The sequence below is a fragment of the Pezoporus occidentalis genome, unplaced genomic scaffold (assembly GCF_034315485.1).
Source record: "Pezoporus occidentalis ecotype Australia unplaced genomic scaffold, CSIRO_AGI_Poc_V1 ctg43, whole genome shotgun sequence".
Taxonomy (NCBI): domain Eukaryota; kingdom Metazoa; phylum Chordata; class Aves; order Psittaciformes; family Psittacidae; genus Pezoporus; species Pezoporus occidentalis.
This window is the reverse complement of record NW_026915758.1, coordinates 1406354-1432219: the sequence shown is the minus strand read 5'-3', so window position 1 is coordinate 1432219 and position 25866 is coordinate 1406354. Positions and strand designations below refer to the sequence as shown.

General features: G+C 40.9%; 2 long non-coding RNA genes across 2 annotated transcripts in view; both read right to left on the bottom strand.

Moving 5' to 3' along the window:
* LOC134171924 (uncharacterized) overlaps positions 1–25866 on the bottom strand; it is a 189132-nt gene that overhangs the window by 41371 nt on the left and 121895 nt on the right. Inside the window, exon 9 of the long non-coding RNA XR_009967773.1 lies at positions 3950–4055. This is a non-coding gene — a long non-coding RNA (uncharacterized LOC134171924). The remainder of the gene's footprint in view (positions 1–3949; positions 4056–25866) is intronic.
* Positions 15600–19426, bottom strand: LOC134171926 (uncharacterized). Its single transcript, XR_009967775.1, has 2 exons — positions 19315–19426; positions 15600–15780 (listed from the first exon to the last, which is right to left on the bottom strand). It is a non-coding gene; the product is annotated as an uncharacterized LOC134171926 (long non-coding RNA).

The following is a 25866-nucleotide window of genomic DNA, read 5'->3' as shown; positions in this document are numbered from 1 at the left end:
GGTTTTGTGAAACTCATCCAAGTTCCTCAGTACAATTGACGTGGTTTCCTTTTAACATAGATGTGGCAGAGTTGAATAGATTCCCTAGAGACTCCACAGTTATTTTCAGTAGCTACAAAAGCCCATCCCAAACATAACTTTCAATCTGTTCATCCCTCCTTGAATACTAAGTTGAGCCTTTTCCTCTTATAATAATGTACTGAAATCAACTCTGTACATCAAAAACACCTCCAGCACTTCAATACCACCTGATTTACTTTCCAAGATACGTGTTCTAATGCCACAATTACCCCCATTGTTGGATGAAGATCAGGCCAGAAGTATTGCACAATGCCTTTTATCTAGCCCTACCAGAATGGGAAGTTCCACTGGGAGGTACACATTTATGTCAGGGGCAGCATATAGCACCTTGAAATTTAAAAGAAGCATTAATGAAGAAAGGATGCACCCAGAGGACAGCACAGATTTAATGCAAGCCAGAAAGTGTTTGGAGTCCTTAAAAAAAATCAATGAACTTTTAAAATAAAGTGCCAACTTAGTAGTAGTTCTATTTAACAGCATCGGTCAAAAGCAACACCAGAGAATTTACAAATTTTTTTGGCCAGGCCTTTATATTAAGTAAGTATGAGAATTCACCACCATTGGGCTTCTAACCCATCTGTATAGATACAGGATTTCTGCAAATACAATGCAAATTGAGTTTTGGCAAAGCCATGGTTATTATGGAAGCGGTAACTTTGATTTTTTTCAGTAACTGCGTACACATAATTTCACTAAAGTCTTACACTACAACAATGAAGTTCGGAAACTGTTTTCATGGTGTTCATGTTATTTTCTCCTGGACTGCAAGATTATTTTCAAGATGTATTTTTTGATTGTGATCACTCATTCAAACAAATGCATCATTTACAGATCACATTTGTCTCACAATTGACACACTCCAAGTTTATACAACAGTGTACCTGCTCTTTCCAACAATTTGCATGCAAAGTCTGAAAAATTTCTCTCCTACAAGGAAAAAAAATCCTACCCATATACATGCTAGACCCCTTTAATGTCTTTTCAAAAGGAGATGGGTCTCAGGATAAAATGCAAGACATGAAAGGCCCGAAGACTGCGTACAATTCTCTTGTGAAACAAGAGACATGATGCTCTGACAGCGCAGCCAGCCTTCAAGCATTCCTATACGTCAGCAATCCAACCTGTCTTCAGTCCCACAGCACAGCTGCAGTCCCAGGGGGTGGTTTCCCCCAGGCCCATAATGCCAGGCTGGTTACTGGCTCTGACATCCCTGGCACCGGCCCTTTCACAATTCTGCATGTCTCAGTCCCTTCTCCGAGTGCAAGTATCTGTGCACGGTGGCTGATCAGCCACAGTACCCAGCACAGAGGCACCGTGATGACAGTGCATACCTAGAATGTAAAAGGGCATCTGAATAACTTACCCTGACAGATAACAGAGCCAGTTAAAAACAGCGACACAATGTATGTGCAGCTGTACAGAAATCTGTAACAAAGGAAAAGTGCAGCACTATCCTATCTCTGCTCACAAGAGAATTTCGACTGACTTTGCTGGGCACTGTATCAGCCAAAAAGCAGCAAATACACAGTATTTTGTTGTCTTAAGAGATTTCTCAGTTGCATGACACATTCATTCAAAAGGTAACTTCAGTTTCCTATTACTATGAATGCATTAAGCTAGGTTAAATAACAAGCACAGTATCACAAATATTCTTGAAGCCATTTTGTTTATCTTCTGGCATTGAATTCGAAATGACTAAAAACATTTCAAAATTTGTGAAAATAATTTGTAAGCCAAGTATTATCATCATGGAAGCTCATAGAAGTGCTCATGCCTTGCACTGGAAAAATATGAATACCGCAATGTATTTGGCATGATTACTGGGCAGAACAGGTCGTAAAAACCATTTAGAGTGGTACTAAGTGGTTGTATTATTAAATTTCATTATATTGCTTAAGACAGCAAGTACATGGTCTCCTTCTATTTTTTAAATTAGCGTCTACATGGACTTAGCTGTCCCTTGTTAAATGTCATGTAACCATTGACCCAAAAAAGTAATCGATCAACTGAACAACATAGAAAGATTTAGCATCTGTATACAACACAGCAGCCTTTTTGTAGTTTGTGTACCTAAGACGAAGTACTACATAACACCTTCAGTGCTGCTCAGAAAAATGTGTCTTGAAAAGGAAATGAATTAGAATTACTTTAGCTGCCCTGTTCTAGGATTACAGCCTAATGCCGAATTTTGCCAGGACACCAGTCCTGATCTCCGCCTATTCCTGTCACTCACTGGGGGCAGACAGGAGATACAGCGGGCAAACACTTCATTTTGCATACATTATTGACTTCTCAGTTTTCAGTTCACCATCAGTTTGACATCAGTAGGAACAGTGATCAAAAAGAAGACAAGGCCTGGTGTGTGACCAGCACAAAAGACATTTCATTCTCTGACTGCAAAGGATTACATAGAACATTAAGAACCAACTTTTGCAAAACCCAACTAGTATACACCTTGTTGCAAACTGCTGAAAGGTGTACATCACCAATATCTACACTACCAACCATTTACTAGGTTCACCCTACCTCCCATTGCTTCACACTTCCCCCTTATAAAGCCGGTCTCAATATAATGGTCCCTCCTGCACACCCAACAAGTACACCCACTGAGTATTGAAATAGTTCTCCCACCTATTCTGTCCTGAAGAAACTATTAAGCTTTAACGTGCCACACAACCCACTGCTGACACCAAAAGCAACACTTCCAAGAACAGATTTTGTTCAACACCTTTGAGCCTTTGTATGACAAGATGTCAGCAGCCCTGATCAAGCAGTCATAGAATCACAGTCCTAGAATGGTTGAGGTTGGAAGAGACTTCTGGCAGTCATCTGATTCAACCATCATGCTCAAGCAGGGCTACCTGAAGCAGGTTGCTCAGGACCATGTCTAGATGGCTTCTGAGTATCTCCAAGGACAGAGACTTCACATCCTCTGAGGGAAACCTGTGCCAGTGTTTGACCACCCTCACTGTGAAAAAGTTTATCCTGATGCTCAGACAGTTCCTCCTGTGTTCTAGTTTGTACCTGTTTGAGTCTATAGCCTGATAGAGATAACAGGGAACAGTCAGCTGGGGTACTGGGCAGAGCTGCAAGACAAGCAGGCATTGCTATATGAAAAGACAGAAACTACTCCAAACCTTTCTATGCACAATTATAAGCTCCATACACATAGGGACCAGATTTTCCCTTCTTTAGTGGTCCCATCATGAGGTTTGTGATACAGCTTCTGACAAGCACAATTTGCACTCTTCATGCTCTCCTATCCCTATCAGAAGATCAGCCTCAATCTCTTCAGTGCAGGGCATACTTAAATAAATTAGAGTGAAACTTCTGCAAACTGTCATCTGGAAAGGGCCAAAAAGCCTAATTTTCTGCATTACAGAAGCTTGGGGGCAGGAGTTTGAATCTTTGTTCTGTTTTCCTTTTTTTTTTCTTTGGTAAAATATCAGTTTAATGCTTTTGGAAAGATTTTTCCTTTTTTTTTTTTTTTTGGTGGCCATATCATCAAAGCCTATTAATGTAATACTTGCTATCGTTCATTTACTGGAGAAAACTCGTTAAACACATGTCACTTCAAAACTGCGTGACACAACATGAAATTGAAATGACCTTTATTTTGGCACGCTACTGCACTGAGTTAGAGTATTACTAAGTCCCAAGCATTGCCTGTTTACAAATGCCAGTCAGGCTTCTACTATAGCTCTAATGTGCTCAGAGACTGTACAGCCAACAAGCAACTGTAACTAACTGCAAAAAGAGAAGTAGCTGTGAATCCACAGCTTACCAGGCGAAAAGCCACTACCCTGAGACAATAGATTATGTTGGAAATTTGACTGAACAGAAGTGGAAACTTTGACCAATTACTCACTTTTGTCAGATGCTGTTTCAGTGTTTGGCCTCCTGTCCTGCAATCCGTGAACTTGCATCTTGGGTCTAGGTTACTTCTTCCTATCCATACAGTTCTCACACCAAGTCTGTAAGAGTGACAGCTGAATGAGTCACAGTCATGCTTAACTTCAAGCACAAAGGTGTCTAATTCTTAGTCTTAAAAATGCAGGACTGCACCATAAAAAGCCACAGGCTACATCACAGATCTTCAAAGCACTGCCACAGAGTGAACAGATGTGTATGTCAACCCTCTTGCACCCACCGTCCCAGTTTCAGGACTCAGCATAGTCAAACAAGAGTCAGATTTCCACTCATTTCCTGAGGTTGCTCAACAGCCTTGGACAGCATCAAACAGATGCTGTGGATCACTAAGTTTCTGTCCCCTGGACCTTTTAACACACATTCAGCCGTCCCCCTTTCTCATCAGGGGACTCCTCCTGAAAGGTGCTGAGCTCCAAGACAAAGCACAACTGATTCTTATATATGTTCCAACAAGGGCCTCCATGGCTATAGCAAATGCAGCATTTCACTATGTCCAACTGAGGTCCTTCTCATGAGGCCTAACAACACAAAAGACATTCTGTAATATCTCCCTTTGAAACCAAATTAGTAATGTTTCAAGGCGTGACCCGTAAAGGGCTGCTGTCCAGAATCTACATGTGTCTAACAGATACATCTTTCACCTAACAGGCCTCTTCAAGATTACAGATGGAAACAAGATGTGCTAACAGAGCTCCAAAAAGAGAGCCATGGGGTATCAGGATACACAGCAAAGCATTCTATCTCAACAGATAAAAAGGAAACAATATCAAATACAGTGTAAAGTAGTTCACTCCAGCTGTCAGGACATGCTCTGACACCATTATATAGGTGAGATTATTGCAGAGGAAGATGCTATTCCATATGTGCAAATGCTAGCAAAACATAGCCAGAGTGAACTATATAGCCCCGTGCCATCTCCTTATAAAGGTTTTACAAAGTCATGATCTCCTCTTCACATATGTTCATACACTACAGAATGCTAGAAGTTACCGCGGGCTGTAGCTGTGTATACCCAGCTACCCTGGTGGGCTGGAGACTAGAGTCTTGTCATGGTTTAAGTGGTTCTGAGCTACCAGCTGGTCTTAAACCAGGACAAGTCTTTACAAAGCAGCTTGTTTTTACCTAGCCAGCTAGCCATTTGTTAGGTGAAGGACTAACCTTGGTAACTTATACACAATGTACATTTGGTTTCAAAGGGCTAATAAAGATCGGGGACAAAATTTTGGAAATAAACACTAGTGTACCTCATGGCACAGAAACTGTGGGTCTTGAGGGTAAAACAAAATAAACAGAAAAGTTAGAAAAGATGGATTTTCAAGTTTACCATGATGAATGTGCTTATTTGCCAGAAAAGCAACCACTCCATTGTCCTGTAGGGTGAATCTCTCTGGAGCAGGAGTATAAAGATGAGAACCCCTTTCCACAGTGTATGAAAATGAGAAAGCATTCGGTGGTTGGCCATTCCAAACATCCAAAGGTCCCATTTGACCGTATAGAGAATTAATTTAAAGCAGGACAACTTCCTAATGCAGGCCAGGCCTCAGCTCCATAATTCATTTTCACATAAATTATGGAAGAAAAAGAAAATCACAGTAGTATATCAAAAACCCCTATAACAGCCAAATAAAATGAAACACCTGTTGGCAGGAACTCCACCAGCTACTTCTTATTGCCAGTGTCTCCCATGTGAAAAGGGGACATGACTAGAGATGAACTATGTATATTATACAAGATGAGAAAGTCCAAGGCAAGGCCCTAAAAACAGGTAAGTTGTGCAATCTACACTACGTGTCAGGGGCAGCCACTTCTGAAAAGAAAACAGATACTTCAGGCTAGGATTAGGCTAAAACACCAGAGACATGCCTGTGACTGACAATAGGAGAGTCCGCTGATGATATAACTTAACTTAGACTGCAAGTGGCTTGTTCCCCAACGACCTTCACGTCCTGTCTCTGCTAAAACTGGGAACAGCAGTCATTTCAGGAAATTGAACAAATTGTTGCCTTCTCACAAAAAGGACAGGGGAGCATGCAGCATCACACAGTTCTGAGATAAGGTTATAGCCAAGATTTCACCTAACCTTTCACTTATCAACATTTTCAGCTGCATTTGATTAGTTAAAAATGCCATAAATCACTGACCAACACTTATGATTTTCATGGTTTTTTTTCCAGGAAATTCCTTTAGTGACCAGGGAGCTGTCACAATGATAACAGACTATATGCAAATGCCATCCTGCTAACTGTGACATACCCCTGAGACATACACAATATGAGATTCAAATCCTGATATGAAGGACCAACCCAAATGAGGTGGGGAATTACCTTGCTCTCCGTGTTCAAGCAGACCTTCCTGCTGGGACTGCGAAAGTGGTAACTTGTGAGGTTGACTTTGGTCATTAACAGCTGTCCTTCAGGATAGGAGTGAGAAATTCAAACCACTATCACTAGAATCTGATGATGAATGACTTAGCACATGAATCCTAGTGGGGCTGCAGCTCTCTCTGATGTATTATAAACCTAGTTAAACCTTTGATTAAGGAGTTAATAAATGAATGGTAACCTCATCATTCTCATCAGTGTATCTGCATCAGCAGCAGAGTAAACACCCTCCCATTGTATCTGAAGCTAGAAAGTAGGAGTAACTAGTATTTTCCATGTGACTTGTAGATAAGTTTGGCCCTGGAAACTGTGCTGTTGAAGCAGTGGCTTAAACACTAGTAGAGGAAGCTTTTTGCTTTAAATTTAGAAAAAAAAACACACACTAAAACAACAACAACAACAAAAAAAAAAAGCCCCAAAACTACTAAAAAAACAACAACAACAAGAAAAGAAAAAAAAAAAAAAAAAAGCACACAAAAAACCCAACACATTAAAACTAGGACTAAAGCCTAGAGATCAGTCTGTCTCATGACTGTCACTCAAGTTAGGGAACACGAGCCGATGCTTACACACGGAGTTCCCCCCTAGAGTGGTACCTCTTTCTTTTCAGTTTATCATGACACATTTACAGCTTTGTCTTTCAGCAGTCCCTACAGAGACTCCAGGGACCCACACTGGCCCTTCTTGTTATTTTTCTTGTGCTACTACTGCTTAGAGCCAATAGAAAATATTCAGCAAGGAATTAAGAGTCTGTGTTGATGTGATTTCTGTCATCCCTATATATCCTGGATTAGGTTAAACATATTCTTTCCCCCCTTCCCTGCTTCAGCACTGCTTCCAAATGTGTATGGTACAGAAGTAAGCTTGCATTACTACATCTGTACTAGAAAATTGAACCAGCCTGGGACTGTTCTTCATGATTACAACTACTGGTTGCAGACAGTTCGTATTCATACAATTTAACCCTCTTAGCCTCCAAAACAACATGGTCAGCTACCTGTTCAGAATTGGTCCCTGTTTGGAATTAATCCCTGAACAGTGCCCATAAACTCTTTGGGAGAATCCTAGTTGGCACAGGTCTAAAGTCTGCCAAGGATTCTTCTAATGCTTTAAGTGTAGACAATGCAGTGCCTGGGAATGTTTCCTCACAGTTTTTTTAGTAGTAAAGACATTGCTGTAGAGAACAGAAAAAGAAACTCAAAGTCATACACAATCCAATCAATGTCTAGTGCTTTGGTTTTACAGTTGCTTTCATTTTCATTTAAACTCCTGGTCAAAACCACCTAACAACCCACCAATATCATATCCTACTGGTTTATGAAACTACTTAATGCTTCTATGAACATCCTGATTAGCTCTAAATGTACTATCAAAATTCATTATGTTAGACACAATAAACACTATGGGTACATATTATACAATCACACCCATAAGTGATACAACCCTTTAAGACCAGAAGGGGTCTATCTGTCTTTCAAACCTCCATGGAGAAACATAAGAGACTGAGTCTTCCCTAAGGGGGTACCCAAACTGTATTGTTAGCAGATCTAAAACAGAAACTGAGTTATATTAGAAAGCAAGCAAGCATTTACAGCTCTCTACTCAAGGACAGAGTTTCCCTACTCTTGTCTGAATGTGACAGGTCCAATACTAAGGTCACTGAGTTTTGGTTATTCAAGCATGTTGAAGACCAGATTGGACACAGCTTTGAGCAACCTGGTTTAGAGGAAGGTGTCCCTGGCCATGGTAGTGGGGGTGGAACTAGGTGATTGTTAAGATCTCTTCCAACCCAAACCATCCAACGATTCTATGACAATTGTACAATTCACTTTTGATGTAGAGTTGATCTCTTCCTGTTCAGTTATGCAGCTAGGCCACATCACCCCTCAGTTCCACTGTCCTTTCTCAAACAGATATGCAGACACAAGGACAGTGGCTTTAAATCCTTACAGGGTGGAAAAGATCTTCTGTGCTCAGAGACAAAAATCCCTGTCTCTCCCTGGTATCATTACACAGTAGCAATAACTCCAATGTGTAGCAACCACATTTAGCTTTATGGAATAAAACATAACAAGCTGTCAAAGAGTGCATTAATAAATTAGAGTCATTATTCCAGCCTAAGGTTCTGGGGACATAAACAATCCTCTTGAAGTTTGCTGTGACATATTTTGCAGTGGGAGCCAAGCATTAAAATTATGTCCTGTATACAGAGAGCTGTAAATGCATTCTGTCTTAGGGCCTGGCACCACAGCACAGAAATCAACAGGCCTGCCTTGGAATAGAAAATAAAGCAGTCCAGGGCCAATTTCCTGCCCCTGAGCACAAGTTTTATGGCAAAGCCAATGTCCATATGGCTAAACTCTGTCCTTCTGCTCACTCTCCAAAGAGGAGTCCTCATCCGTATCTGCCAGCTTGGAGTAGTCCCTGGTTCATGCTGATGCCTTAAGCCATATCCTGACACCACTGCAGAGAGTGCCGCCTGGTGCAGACAAAACCAGGCAAGGGAACGTGCTAACAGTTAAACACCACAGGTCACAACATGCCACAGCTCCTGGCCCTGGCCCTGTTCAGGCTACCAACAGAGATATATTCTGGGACTTCTGCTAGGATATTACCCTAAAATATGCTTACCTTTCCATAAGTGACTTCCAGTTGCAGAATAAGAAATGTGGTAAGCGACATCCAAAAAAAGGCATGAGGAATGATGACATATATACATTTTGTTTGTAGAAGGACATGAAAGAGCTGTACCAGGTGAGACCACAGATCCATCATGCCTCCAACACTAACCAACGGCACAAACTTAGGAAAAAATGTAAGATCAGGGTAAGCTTGCAGTATTACTTCCTCAGTACACTCTCCTGCAGCACTTTGTGATTCAAGGACTTCCTGAACCAAAAGTACTATCCTGGTATTTAATAGCCCTCTGAGGATTCTTTTGAAAGAAAATGAACTCTGGATTTAAATGCTGCATAATTAAGAAGTCAGTGAAAATAGGCTTTAGCAATTTGAATTATAAACAGGGAGCAAACCTATTCATTCAGAAAATGCAATTTACATCAAAAGAACATCAAAACAAGGATGAGCAAGAGTAGTGTCATTACAAGACAGCATCAAGCTGAAAGCTACAATCTCTTAGAGCAAAATGGCACGGACACTCTCACAGAAGGCTTTTGCTTGGGCTCAGTGCACACAAAACCAAACCAAAACAAATTTCACAGCATATTCAAGGCAGAACTTGCTGTGACAGAAATCAAAACAAATGGCTAATAACTCAGTGGCAAAATGTAGGATCTCTCCTATTTTGCAACCAACAATTTTTATAGCAAAGTGTTTTCCTGACATTTTTGGGTATGCCCCTTTAAGGTTTTCAAAAACCACCATAGCAACTACGTCTTTGGGTCCTGATGGGTATTTTTGAGCTACTTGCTAAATCCATATTAGGAGCTGAGGCAGCCGTGGCAGTACGAAGAACTGTTCCGTTCCTGAGTGGGAAATTCCATGAGATAAAACATTCTTGCATTTTGTCCAGCAGAAATACTGTATTTCCACTGAAAATGCCATACGAGTAAGCTCACTAGTGACGTTTTTTTCTAGAAATAAGACAAAAAAATTCTGACGCTCTCTCTCTGTTTCCCCTGTTTTTTTCTCACACTTTGCCCTTCTCTTCAAAGTGTGAGCAAGTTGGACAAAGCAAAAATCTAAATGCACTTTTTTCCCTCCAATAATAAAAAATGGATATTCCTCTACTTCTGCCTTGATGTCTAAAAACACACCAAGGGAAAACCATCCTGCTTTCCAAAACTTGTTGACCATGGAAAGGAAAGACTCCCTAGATACACACCTAGCACACAAAGGTTCTTGCCTGGTCTGTGCTTACTCACAGCTCAGTCACAGCCTCACATGGTCAAGCTTTAACATCCGTGATCTGACTCCTCCAAAACTTCCCTCCACCTCCATGTACATTGTAAACATGACACAACAGCATTCCAATATTTTTATTTGGGAAATTAGAGAAAACCTACAGAAATTAATCTGGAGCAGATGACAAAGCAATTCTGACTACAGAGAAATCAAGAAAAATGCAAAGCCTTGGGAAGGAGGTATCGTACTACAACGCAGAATTCCCACATTCTATACATCACCATCTGATATATATTAGAGGAATGCCGGTTATGTCATTTGATTTTGTTTTGCCAAAAATTCCCTCATCTGCAAAATGGTGACAGCAGTACTGCCAACCTCACAGGGATCCTGTGAGAACAACAAACTGCTTTGCAGTGTTCCTACATTAGGGAAATATTAGCTGAAGGATAGAGGAGCCCATCAACACTCTATGGCCTCCTCATATGTCAGAGAAGCACACAGGGCTTTTGGCATGCAAAGCAATTCTGTTCCTTCTCACTTGTAAATACTGTTGTTATGGATTATCAGCTAATCAAAAGAGCAAGATACAAGCCCAAGGTTTTGCCAGTAAAGGCTATGAAGCAAAAGCAGTTGTAATCTAGCTGTGATCACCAGATATTGGTCAGAGCAACAGAAGAAACACAACATCCACAGACACACAGCAGCAGATGAGATCAATTTATCAGCCAACGAACTCGATATAATTACCTCTAGCTATAAACATGCTGATTGAAGTACTATTTAAATCTAGTGAATTAGATATCATTTCACCAGGAGGAACAATCTTTGCTCTGGTACTCTACTGTGGACTGACAGGAAGGTAGGGAACCAAACATGCAACTGGGGAAAGACCTATGATCATTTTACCTAAACCAGCATTGACCTGGCTTCCTCAGATCAACAGTCACCTTCACGTTACTTAGAACTGAATCTACTTACTTACAAACGATTATATTTCATTTTGTACTTCCTTGTCTCAAATCAGAACACAACCACTATACCAATACAAGTTATAAAAATATACTGCTTACAGTTATATGTGTAAGATCAAATTGAAAGGGGAGGAGGGGAGTGCAGGACAAACGAATCTAATGAAATCACATCAGAGTACATTTGGGTCACAAAGCATTTAAGGGGGGGGGGAAATGGTGCAAAATGATCCTTCAAACTAAGCAGTAGCTCTAGTAAGTCAGTCATACAGCAAAGGCTCGATGCTCAATATTAGCTTTATAGGGAAGAAAAATATTTTTATGACATGGAAATTATAGTGAAGGTCGCAGATGACACAAGTCCCTCAGAAACATTGCATTTTCAAAGCAGTTTCAAACATCCTCTTGGAAGGAACAGTTTTATATGAAAATATCCCCAAGCCGCTCAGACCCCATAGTACTCTCCATGTCTTGGAACATACATGGAAAAAACACAGGCATCTCTACAAGGTATCCCTGAAAACAGGGAACACAGGAGGGGCAGCTTTACAGAAAGACACCATCAGGTTCCCCATTTCTTTACCCTTCAGCCTATGCTGTGGCAGGAGGAAGGGCAGACATAATAAATATGGGAATCCCCCAAAGAACTAAGAAAGTCTTTTCTGAAAATACTGCGTACACAAGATTATATCCTACTCCTGTCCCCCCTGGTGGTTACAGTCCTGATTACACAGGCATGCCTTATCACTGAAGACAGACAATTAAATATGGGAATGGCTGTCAGTAAATGGGCTGTGTTCTTGTGAAACCATTTCACCATTCTTTCACACACAGGAAAATATTTAGCAAGAGGTGTGCAAACTGTACAGATGCAAAGAGTGCGATTGAAAGGTGGGTATCATCTGCTGAAAGCAGATCTAGTCAAAAGGATTCAGCATGAAAAATATTTCCTTTGTCCTCCAGACTTAGAATTTTCTTCCTCTGGCCTTAAAATGTTTGTTACTTTTATTCTGGAATTTTGACTGTTTTCTATTCACACTTCCAAAAACAAACTGTCAAATGCAGTCCCATATTTACAGTATTTCTCAGAAAAACCTACTGACCACAGCGAAACATTCCCGTTTGCTCACTTAGACCAAAGAGCTTGAGCCTTTGGAAAATACAGCAAAGAATAAAACATTCAGCCATTAAAACCCACTTACCCAGTTAGTTTCTCTCTAATAGTTCTTCAAGAGCCTCTCTTCAGTGACATGAGAAACTGCCATATCTGGAAAGTGGTCTGTCTGCAGAGAAAATACTTTCCAACTGCTTTGATGTGTCCTGGTGAGACTCTACATTACGCTAGAAGACCTGGGGACATACACTGCAGTAATGTAAGGGTTGAAATTTGTCCTCATATTTTTGTACCACTAAAATCCTGCATAATCCTCATTTTGAAGACTTAAGTGAGACTTAAGCAGTGCATAGCCTCATACCAGGTCTTCTTTGTATTGGCACAAATATCACCCAGGCAAGACAATATTTGCTCAGGTGCAGTACCTTGGGTAAGAGTTAATCCCTTTCATTTCTGACACAATAGTTATTATGTACAATAACTAATAAAAGCCACTCTTGAGATCGACAACCTACACATTTTCAATTTCCTCTCCAGTACTCTAGCCTTTCATAAGCTCCTTTGATCCTGTATAGGTGTCAATCTTTGCATGCATATAGGTCACAAGAAAGTTCATCTTATGTTAATAGCCCAGTCACCTTCAGATGCATTGATTTTAAGCCGTTTCCATTTCCAAATTACAATTTTATCATTTTATTTCAGTCACTCCATCATTCTCAAAGACACAAAGCTACAGGGACTGTGATTTTGCTTAGACTGTTTATTAAAGAGGAAAAAGTCAAGTCAAATATCAAAGCTTCCTTCTTGCCTGGCCAGTTGGAGACACGTGCGCACACTGTACTCTTCCCTCTCAAGGGAAAGGTGAGCTGTGTAAGGCTGGGTTTACTGGGGCTCCAAAAGCAGAAGCAGTATTTCTGAGACAGTGATTGGACAGTAATCACACAAAACACAGAACTGAATCAGGTGGGCTCAGGATGCTAATGAAATCTGCATTGAGGACTTCTGAGTAAAGGCAGAGGGCTGCCTGATGCACGCACCCCTAGAAGAGCTCTGATGAAGTCAAGTGGCTGCCTTGGGTTTCTGCACAGAGCACAGCTGTACCCTCTTCTTTCTCCAGCCCCAGAGGCCGAGCACAGCGCTTCATAAGGGGTCAAGCTGGACACTGCTGAAGCCTGGACTCCCCCTCCCAAAGTAAGATACCCTCAATAGTTTTTCCCCTTTTTCCCCAAACCACCAGTACTAGATCAGTGCATTGAAAGTCCTCCCTTCTTTGCTGTTTCAAGCAGGACCAGATACTTCCAGGGACAGCATGCAAGGCAAGAGGAACTGGATTTAATCTTTCCTGGGAAGGCAAACCTTATAGAAATGTTTGTTTTCACTCTGCTGCTTGACATTCCAGCTAGTGGGATGCTTCAAGAACTTGTTCCAATGGCTTGTTTCTCCTGCTCCCTCCCATGGCAAATTGAAATCAATATTTTTAGATTCTTGTCATTCCCTTAAAGGCTCATTCTCTCTCTCCCCGCCTCCCTTTCCGAGGTCACACAAACTTTGCTTTGGACTCCAAACTATTAATTTTTCACATTACTCATTTTAGGTGTCTGAAAAGTTTCTTACTCATCGGCCCATAGAAGGAAGAGTTCTTTTCTTTTTTCTTTTTTCTTTTTTTTTTTAAGAAAAAGAAGAGATATGTACTCAGCAACAGAAATGAAGTCTCCATGCCATCACAACAAGATGTCTTCCAAGTCTGATTTGCAGTCCCCCCTCTTGGCACACATTTGCTGCCTTTGCTTCACACTCACTCAGGGCCCTTTATTTCTGCAGGCACAGAAAAAAATGTGCCAATTGAGGAAATCTGGGGTGTCTTTTCAGCCAGATAAAGTAATTGTAGGGAATCGTAATGAAGTTGAACTAATTTCCCACAGGCCACCAAACACTGTGCCATATGTTAATGACTTTTGGTAGCCATGAGCTTAAACTACACTCTCAACTAGAGCTTAAAAGCTTCACAGCCCAGTGTCAGCCTCCAGAGCTCAGCAAGGACTCCTGTCAGCAATGCCTGGAAAAGAGATGAGCATGTAACACAGGAAGTGGCTTGTGAAGCAAGAAGCAGCCTTCCTCATTTACCAAAAGTTCCTTTTTCTACTCAACTCCTCTCCCGGACTCATTTGGACTAGCAGAAAAATATACCAGTGCAGCCCTACCTGTCAGCAAGGAAGAATGTTTGTGCATCTGATTCCTCTATGTACCAGAGCTTTGCTCTTGGATCTCCTGATGTTACCGCAGCTGTTTGTTTAACAGAAACCCATAAAATTCTTGAGGTTGCCATATTGCCCTTTTCTCCTGTCCACACCCAGGACCTCCTCATCTTCTTACATACAGTAAACAATCCCCCCGCAGGGTCCACATTTATTGTGGTAACTAACAAGCCCATTAAAACTTCAGCTCTGACGCACACTATACTGCAAGCTTCAGTGCACTGCTGCCAGGTAAGACTTTGCTGAAGCATTCAGGCTTTACCAATAAAATAATATTTGTGTTCTCACAACCACCTACTGAAGTCTCCCAGAATGCGACAGGAAGAGCTGCAATGTATTTTTAAGACAGAAAAGGAAAAAAAAAAAAAAAGAGAAAATATTTCTCCCCACGGAGACTTCACCAAGTGTAAGCTTCTGTAGACAGGGTGGAAAGCATTTTGTAAAAGCACAAAGCAGATGATGTCACTAAGCAAGTTCTGTCCAGCTCACCTATATAATTCCTCCGGTTCAGAACAAATCAGATGCAAATAGCACCATAATCAAGTATTTCTGGTTTGGCCCCTGGGTGGACAGAATACATCTGAAATCCAGACGATCTGCATTTTTTACATCAGCCAGGATCACATACAGAGCAAAACAAAGCAATTTGCAAATGCCCCTATCTAGACTTCGGGTCTGAAAAAAATGCTGAGCTGCTGCTGCTGCTAAGACTCTTAAGCCAGCAAAGAAGGTGTTTACTTGCTGCACTGCTTCATGCCCACCTGGGAAAATGTCCTATGCAATTGCTTTTACATTCATTACGTCTGTGTGAGGTGTGAATTCCAATTCCACACACACATACTGTGGACAATTGAGAATATATTCTGTGACAGACTATATTAGGCACAGTTTCTACATTCAGTTTACTCTAAAGCTGGGACTACCTTATAATAAATATGGTCTATGTTTACACAAATGCATTGGCATACACAGCCAAAAGAAAGAGAATGAAGATACTAATCAATCTGTATTAACAACCTTTGTTTTAATAATACAAATATCTGAAGGCATTTCTTTGTACAAACCTTTCTGTAAGTCCACAGCTTATTTCCCAATCAAAGACAATATGTTGCCCATGCAACAGCAATAAAGCTGTCATACCGCCTTTGGCTGTAACTTGCAATCTGTCCGTATCCAATACTTCACTGAAAAAGAAAAGGTGCAGGCCCTAAATCTGGTTGACTTGACTGGCAAAGGGCTGTGCTACCTAAAGTTCAGCTCACTTTTTTCTTGGCAAAAGCATTTAAATCCTCTAATGTAGATTTATGTCATTTTGTCTGGACACCTTGCCCACAGAGGCTTCAGAAATTAATCATGCTTCTTCCACAATCATGGAAACAACCCAGAGTTAGCATGAAACTACTTTTCAATTTTTTTTCCCCTCATTTTTTCCCACTTCTTACCTCTCCCTCAGAATGCCTGTCTTGGCTGAAAATAACACGTACTACATTTTACTCTTATGGAGAATTTTATCTGTGATAGTTAACAAGAGTCTGCAAATAATTAAGACTGTATCATCCTTAACGTTTCTTACATTCTTTTACAGACTTTGCTGCTGTTTGGACACCTGCAAATTCAATAGCTTTAGAGAAATTTTCCTATTTCACAATTTCACAGAGTTCCAGACTTGTGATTCACTTTAGAGATAAACGGCCAGCAATAAACAACTCTTTTTTTTTCAACTAAGTTTCATGTTTCATTAGAAGATGCGAAACCCCTTGACAAACAGGAACTGAAAAAGAAAATATTGGAGCAGGGAGCTGTGTATGTAAGATGTCAGTTTAACATACGCAGAAAGAAAGATATTTTATAAACCTATTAGTAAAAATTATTCCCAAGCCAAACCAAGGTCAACTGAATATTTCTGTTCTACTTTAAACAATATTAGTTTCACAACTAATTATCTCACAATTACTATTTTTCCTTGATGAACTCTGTGCTGCCTCAGCCTAATGAAAGTGCTGCAAGGTAATACAGTGGTTACATGACAATGCAAATAGGACCCACTCAATTTGCACAAAAAAAGGTTGCAAGGAGCAATTAGCACTTCATTAATATGATATAAAATGATAATTTACCATATATCCCAAGTGACTCAAAACTTCTTTCCATCCATATGTGCAAATAATAGATAATATGATGCGGTGTGTGTGAACCAGGTTCATGGTGCATTAGCTGGAATCCCTGTGTCAGTTTGCACTATAATAGCTATTAGTTAATATGAACAGTAGCTCAAATTTAACCTATGACAGCAGTGTTAAATGATAAAAGGATCTGTTGGCAGCGATATCTCACAATTCCACCCTTGTAAAGTTCTCCCTTCTTTGCTATCCAGAATGAAGTATTGGAAACTGACTTCTAATCTAATTTATAAAGCAGATTGAAATGAAGTGCTGGTAGCACTCGGCTCAGCTGCTCAGCATTTTGAGAAGCAAGATCATTCCTGGTGAATCACACAGCTCAGGCATTCAAGCACGCACTGGCAGCTTCTAATGATCAAAGTATTTGACTTAAATAATTGATTTATTTATACTAGCAAAGAAGCTCCAGGGGGTTGTGAATATTATGAGATATAATCACACCACTAGGGAATTAGAGACACTCAGATGTGCCTTGTGCCTGCTAATGCCCTGCGGGTGTGATTAGGATATCACACATCAAAGGAATTTGCTCGAAAATTTTTCATATAATAAATTAATAAAAATAATTTATTTAAATAATTCCACTGATTTAATGGGACAGATCTGATGCAAGATGCAGTATGCAGAGAACTACAATGAAGTGTGTTGATCTAGGACGGTACAGAAGCCCTGACAATCTTCAGTTAACGCCCAAGTACCAAGTTCCTCTGGCTAGCAGGTCCCCATGAGGTATTTGCATCATCTCAAAGCTGACTGTCTGTGATGAGCATTCCCAGAGATTTTAGCCAACCTGCACTGTCTGAAGTGGAGTAAAACAGTGCTCCTTCAACAAATCCTTTCAGGAAGGGAAATGATTAACAGTGACATACAAGGCAGTACAGCATGCTGGCAAAGGAAGACAAAGCAATGGCTGCAATACCTCATGGTGAGGCTCTTCTGGTCAGATTGTTTATTCAAGTATTTTAACAGCTACTTTAATGGTACACATGGCTTGACCATTGCAGACTACAAGTATTTTACAGTCTTTAATGCACTTCTCACCATAAAAGGGTCATAGGGAAGTGTTCTCATTTTAGCTGTACTCATAAGATACTGAGTTACATGGAGACCAACTAACTTGCTCAAAAGCACCCTGACAGTCTGTGCAGATCAGGGGATTAAACTTGTACTGACTTTCTGCGGTATGCTTCTGTTCCAGAAATCCACTAGCTTTTCAACAAGGATATTACAGCAGCAGGCAATTAAAATCATGTTGGCTTTAACCTGTCGTGCTGCAAGGGAAGTATATAGATGTTCCACTTCCAGAAGTACAATACTTTCCTGTTCTATATTGCATGACCTTTAGGGGAGCATTTATGGCAGTGACAGGAAAAACAAGGACATCCTTTCAGAGAATATACATGTGTAACCCATGTAGATCTTTTCAGACCCATAGAAAGACATGAAGACGGAAAGCAGTATTTGGGGACAACTTGTGCCTTGGACAAAGTAGTACTCCAGGTGCAAAACATGATGGCTGTCCTTGAGTTGCAGAAAGAATGAGCAAATAAGACTTTTTGAACCCGTATCAACTCCCCTGGGGTCAGGCCTAGTCTGTCTTACATTACTTTTGTACCCTCCTAAGATGTTACAAAAGAACTCCAGAACTGCAATGCTGTTTAAACAAGTCACGCAAGTTCTGAGTAAAGAAATCATCAGCAATTATAAATTCCTGCAAAAGCACCAACTCTATCACTAAAATTAGAAAGGGAGAGGCTTCAAGGGATTTGTTCTTACCTATGGGAAAAGCCTGAGACAGCATTCAACTTTTCCACATCTTCATTCTCACCCTTGTGTATCTGCTTTGATTTTGGAACAACAAGCATTGTGTGTGCTGGCCCATTATCAATTTATAGAATCATAGAATCACAGAATCATAGAATAGTTAGGGTTGGAAAGGACCTTAAGATCATCTAGTTCCAGCCCCTCTGACATGGGCAGGGACACCTCCCACTAAATCATGCCACCCAAGGCTCTGTGTTATGGCACAGATTGAGCTTCATATCACAAATCAAATGTCCACTGTATAATACATGTTTTTATTGCAACTGTCAGATCTGAAATCAATTTCAAATGCACCCAAAATTCAGTCTTTAGAGACTCAGTGAGTTTAAAAAAAAAACTCTGCTGTCTTCGAATTTCAGGATTTGAATTGAGCCTGGAGTCATGCAGTCGACTACCAATTAACCTGACAGAGCTACATGTAGCATGCTGGGTTGAAAATAAATGTGCACATTTTTTTATGTTTATAATCTCTTTCACTTTCTTTACCTCATTTTCCCAACATGCACATAACAAATTCAGTCTGTCCTACAGATACAGTTTCACTAGAGTGCACCACAAGGGGACATTTTTCTCCCCAGCACTAGAAGATGAAGCACTGTTCATTTGACGGGATGTGGCAGAGGCTCTGTGAGGGTGCAGCCCCCACATTTAGGAAAGGCTGAACCTGCCCATACGGTCTTGTAACATGATGTGTATTTGTTTTGTACTACTTACATCTGTCTTCTGCCTGGGCTCTTCCGTACCAATTTGCCCTTGTAGAACTGAGTTGAATATAATTACCATGAGGAATCAGAAAATGTTGGAAACAGCCTTCATATCTAGGCCCACCTTTAAAAAAGAAGTCAAAGCATCAGCAAATCCCTGAGATATCCATTATTGTTAAAGACAGAATTACATCACAAACTCTGATCCCAGTTTCAAATTCTTCCTGTTTTCTGTGATTGCCAACTTGAGCTTTGACTGCTATCGGATCTGAGGGAGTCCTGTGCTGACTGGGAAATCTCAGATGTGATCCCAGGTAATATTATAACACAGTTTAGGAATTCTGATCCTAATGATATCTCAATATGTATCCCACAGTATGACTGCCTGTTAGTTAAAACTGAAAATACCAGCAGTCTATCCTTGAAGCACACTGTCAAGTTTGCAGGAAGGCAGTGAAGATCAAGGATTAACAACACTGACTCTCAGAACTGAGGGTTTTTTTTTTAAACAGTGTCTGCTTTGTTATCTACATCAGCCTGACCTGTGTGTTACTCTCAAGGATAATAACAGCTACACCACCTTGAGCAAACCAACTGCTTAGGAGCCCAGAGAAGTGAATCACCAAGAGAACGCTCACACCAGAAAGCAGCCTCTGAGGGTTTCAGCAGTGAAAATACCTATTCTTGACTGGAGACAAAACTAGAGCGTCAAGGAACATAAAAATATTAAAAGCTGAATATGCTTGAATTTTCCATGTTTACTTATAACTGCAAATATTATTTATAACTATGGTCCATGAGGGACCATAAAATTCTCTCTCTCTGCATAGAACACTGCCTTTTGCTTTAGCTGAAGTGGGAGGCGGATAGCATTTCTCAAAACCAAACCTCAGCAGAACAATAAGCAACACCGAGGGGCCTGGCGTCTACTATTAACGTAACAACAGCATGCTGACTGGCAAGCCGTGGCTGAACTCAGAGGAAGGAATATAACTGCATGCAAATACAGCTGTATGAATCACAGGACAAAGGTACCTATACAGGAGCTTTCATGAGCAGGACCTGGCCTTAAAGGCTTGGCTGTAGTGAATCAAGGGTGGTAGTAACTAACACACGGCTCTGATGAGCCAGACCACAGCCAATAGCCTGGGAGCCAAGCAGAACATCAATGCTTGGGGTGGTAGTGGCTCGTCTTCACAAGGATACAAAGGTGTCATACTTGCACAAGCTGAGTCTCCAACTTGCCTCCGTCCTCATCCTCCATTGCAGGAATTCAGTCTTACGGTAACAGAGCCATGAATCGCCATGCCAGATCACATGTAAGTGGCAAATGCAAAGTAAAAAAAAAAAAACAACAAAAAAAAAAAGAAACAAAAGCCTAGATTTGGTAAAGAAACAGTTCAGGGCATGAAAAACCAACAATAGACTCGGCAAGGGCAGTGAGCTTTGTTAATGAAAAGTAGGGGCAGCTCTTCTGTGATGAACTGCCTTCCCTTCTGCAGAAAGTCAGCCTTCCTGACAGCCGCTCTCACTGCCCAAATTCAGTTAAAACCCACTCTCCTTCATCCCACTGGTTGTGTCCCAGGCATTGTGAAATCAGTGCTTGTTGCATTTGCAGCTGTAGGAAGTCAGACAGAAGCCTTAGAGCCACCAGCACACTGCTGGCAATGGAGCCTGGCAGCCCTATCACCAGCTAGGGCCTTCGGCATGCAAAAAAACAGTTACATAAACCACATACAGGGTGATCAGCAACAGACCTACCTGCTCAGTCTGCTGGGAAAGGAAATTCCCTCTTTTTGAGCTGGATATTAAAGCAATACTCTTCTCCAAAAAATACCTGATGGAACATGGCATCCTCCACCTGAGCCAGCCAAGCTCCTCAGCAAAGGTTTTAGATCTAGGACTTAAGTTACATGACTGAACCCACACTTAACGCCCCTGAAAAAAGAGAGAAGGACTTTAAGGGGCACTGACTGCTCAGCAGCTCTGAAAGATGAGTGAAATGAGAGACAGAAGCACCAGTGTAAGGCATGGGAGCTCAAAAATATCACTCCAGGTACTGATTTGTGTGGCTACTCCTAGCCATGGAGGGAGACATGCTACCTTGCATGGCTGCCTGCTCTATACTCCTCCTCCCCACTCTGTGGGCCAGTGAGCCCTTCATTTTGAGTAGAGGTTATGTGAATTGAATAAGCAAAACGTTAACTGCAGGGCCAAATTCAGTCCTTGGTTTATGCTTGTAAAGATACAGCCAAAACCATCCAGGGAGGAACCCAATGACACACTTCCACATGAGGTATAAAGAACATTACTTATCTTTTTAGGGCTTTACCCTGTTCCTGATAAAATCAGTAGGAAATTTGTCTTTTGTTTCAAAGGAAGTAGAAAGGTGTGCTATAAATTTTAAGCAGAGTTTGCAAGGTGTTGTTTTTTTAAATCTTGCCTTTTTCAATAAACTTACAAAATGAGAAAAACTTCTTTGCAACCAATAAAAAGACAACAACATTACCTCTTAGGAGCCATTGTACATCACAGAAGCACTGTTTTTTAAAGGGCATTCCCCTTTTGATGAAGAACTGTAATGATTTCTAGTAAAATGTTTAAATCTAACTCCTCATTACTCCAAGTTCCCTACCCCCCTGACAGCCTGACAGCCTTGGAGCCTGTGAAAGGAGGAATGTAATGAGTATACATTAACGTTATATACTTTCCACAGTTCTTGTTCTGGTGTGACCAGATTTATGCATGGAGTAGTTTGAATGCAATCCATCACGATTATACATAGCATTGGCTTCAACATTTCTGCAGGTAGCACCATCTCCAAACTTTCTCAGCTGCGGCTGTATGAAAGGAACTGAGATGTGGTGACACAATGTTCATTTGTTTTGGTGGCAAGACTCAATTAAAACAACATAACAGGGTTTAAAAAAATACTAATCTGTGAAAAAATGTGAAAGTGAGTTAAGTAAAACCTTCAAATATTCCCTTGTTCAGGACAAGCTGTGTGGGCTGACAGCCTCTCCCAAGGGAGCAAGGGGTCTTAGAAAAAGCTCTGCTACGAAAGGACTGGCTGTTAAGGCAAATCCCCACCAGTCGGAGCCTTGAGGAGGGTAAAGCACAGCTATTGATGCCCAGACACAGAGAAGACATTGTAAAGGAAATATGGGGGATGAGAATGGCAGTGGAGGAAACGAAATAGGGACTGCCTCCCACACAGGGGAACAACAAACCTGTGAAAATAAGAAACTGCTTTTTCACTAGACAGATTTTCAAGGAAGAAAGACATGTCCCATGGCTTTCAAAATGCCACCTGAGCCATTGGGGGACTCCATGCTGCCACAGCTTGAGTCATGAGGGCATACAAGGCAGGTTATTAAAAGTCAAACAGAAATAAAAGGAGGCTTCTTTGCAAGTAAAATTCATTTCAATTGCTGCTGTGTTCAGTGGGGACAAAAAGAAATAAAGTGACCTCAAGTATTGCTGACTCCCCATTTTCATCCTGTGTTCTGCAATAGCCAGTGCTGTTCCCAGAGTGCAAGAATCCTCAGGCCTTGTCAGCAGAGCTCTCACTTTTTCAAAAAAGATTGCAGCCCAACAAAGTCACGTTTTAAAGCCTTTTCTTTCACACACAAGCTATAATCAAGAATGTAATGCAAACCCTTAGAAATAAAGTCATTTTACACAGTCTCAATTGGGAGTGGGCAAGAGAGAGGAAGAAGACCCATGCAAGGAACTTAAGAGTCTTTGGAGCAAAGAGTAACTTCACAGAGCTAGGATTGCTACAGGGAAGAAAAGCTCTCTTGTTGGTATCCATTGTCCAGAGCCATAAATGGACTGCAACTGAAGTCAATAATAATAATAAAAATCATTTCCACTCGGAAAGTGCTTTTCACTGAAGAACTTTAAAGTAATTTACATATGCCACTACACTTCTCGATTTAGTTACTCCTATTGCTGGTTTATGGCATGCTGTAGAGGAGCCCCGAAAGCCAAAAAGCTATGCACCAGGACAGTCAGCTAACAGGACCACAAAAAAGTCCCCAGCATATCTGTACAGGCAATGCTGGTAAGCGATATGACTACAATGACCAAAGACAAAAGAAAAGCATTTAAGACAGATTCAAAACTAAAGAAAGACAAGGAGTTTCCTTATTTAGTACTGTAATGTTGCATCTCTAAGTTTCTTGTACTGCTCCCAAGTTCTTCTAATACATGAGCTGTGAGAGAACAAATTGCTGAAGAGCTACACATGAAAGAATATGTCCCATGTGTGAGGCTGGATTTACTTCCCCAGAACTTTACTCCCCCATAACCTTTTTCCATGAAATAAATCCACGAAGGGAGAGGAATCTATTTGCAACTGCCATTCTTCACAGTGAATTGCCCAAGATGGAAGTTATTCCCACAAAGTAAGCGGGGTATTTAGCTGTTGAAGTATAATTAAAAGACATCTGTACGGTTCTTGGAGTTCTTAAAGAGAAGATGTGGCCAGCAAGACTTGAGACAGCCCATTAGCATCCTGGTCTGCTCATGACATGAACTTTCTTGCATACCCCATGGCAGTTCCCATTAACAGCAGCGTTACATTTGTTTAAATTTGCATTAACGGTAATGCTTTGTTTTTTAAAAGGCAAAACCATCCCAGCAATTACTTTACTAGATCAAGTATCTCTGCTTTAATTTAAAGAAAACAGAAGGAGCTGTTTCTGGTGTGTGTGGAGTGCTTCAGGAACTACATTGAGCTATAAACATTGAATCTACCAAAGAGGTTGAAGGCTGCTCACAGGCCTAAGACAATGCCAACAGGGCACTCACAGGGAGGTGACAGTTGAATAGCCCTATGACCCTACAGTATCCCAGACCAGACAGCCCTGCCCTAACCTTCTGGTGTTCTCCAGAGAGTGTGTGAGAAGAGATTGAAACAAGGGGGCACAAAATCACAAAATGGAATATAGAAACCTTTAGAATTAGATTTAAGTAATGCTAAGTTTGATGGCTTTGTAACAGTAGCAATGGAAAATTACTGAGGTGCATGATACATAGAGAAAAAAAATAGAGTACAGCTAGAGAACATACTGAGAATTCTCACAAGATAAATCGTTGTAGTTGACATATAGTTGACATTTTCTCTGTATCAAGATGCATGCCCTGTGAGCACTGATTCACATCTTTCCCATTTTTTAAAGCTCCTGTCTGGGCCCAGTAATGCTGAAGTCCACTTCTTTGTGCAGTTAAGCAGAATAAAATGTTAGATTTAGCATCAATAATGGCTAACAGCTCACTTCCAAACACTCCCACCCCTTCCACTAAGCTGCAGGTCCAAACATGATGTGCCTCTCGCACATACAACAGGCCTTTATCTTGAGACACTGAGACACAGTTGAGAAAGCAATGTAGCACGTGCTGCTTTAACATATTCAAAATTTCTTTTGGATCTCCATGCTCTGCGCTGGCACTTCAGCCCTCACGAACTGCCAGCAACAAACAGTGCACAACCCAGCTGAGATGACACTAGATGGACCACCGCATTATGAAAGTTATTAATTTGGAACATGGTGCTGCTTTGGAACTCCAGCCACCAGCTTCCAGCACTGTGGGCACTCTGTGAACTGCAATAAAATGGGGCAGAACAGATCATTAGCTATTGGACTTATGACAGATCATTTCTTGTAAAGCCAGTATATACTTGTGTCAAAAATGGGTGTGCTGCTTTTTAACAAACCACAGAGAGACAGAGCACAGTGTTTCTGTTTGCAAAGGCCTCACACAACAAACTATTTCCAAACAACTAACCTATCTGACTACACAGCTGCAAGTACCTCTGTTGATGCTGATATAAAGAAAAGCGCATAAACACAGGTCCCAGTTGTTACTTTATTACTATTACCAGCTTAAAATCCTAGAGAAAGAGCTAGGGATTTAAAACAGATTATCAACCTTATAGCAACATTTGTGGAACTTGGATGCAAGTAGGAAAGTTGTAAGAGGGAAGATTTCAGAAGAATTACTTGAAAGACAGCCTTTGCACACTCCTAGAATGCTAAATGCTTCTCCAGCAAAGTTTCAGTTTAGTTTTACAAGCATGGCATCCTTTTCACATTAGCACATTATGTGAAACATCATCCTGCTTTCCCAAAATAGCAACTCTAATGAGTTTCATGGTAGATGTCCTGCTGATCAAACATGGGTTTATGAGCAATACAAAGAATCAATAGGATGCTTGCACTCCACACATCATCCCAAGAACAAGCTCACTGCAGCTCTCTGCCTACACAAGTGCTGTTTGCCAGCTAATAAACAAGGAGACATAAATACAGTTATACCACAGCACATGAGTAAGTTCAGCTGAAGTAGCAACATACAGTTGAAACTGTTCAGCAAAATGTTTCAAAATTCAATAGTCTGCATACAACCTTAGAAAAAAGAAGCTAAGACTAATCAGTACATGGATCATGAAGTTTTAGCTTCCCTCCTCCAATAGATATATGAGAGAGGGAAGGAAAGAGACAAAAAGGAGGCATGTTTTCCACCCTCTCCCTTCTTCCACTAAATGTACAGAAGC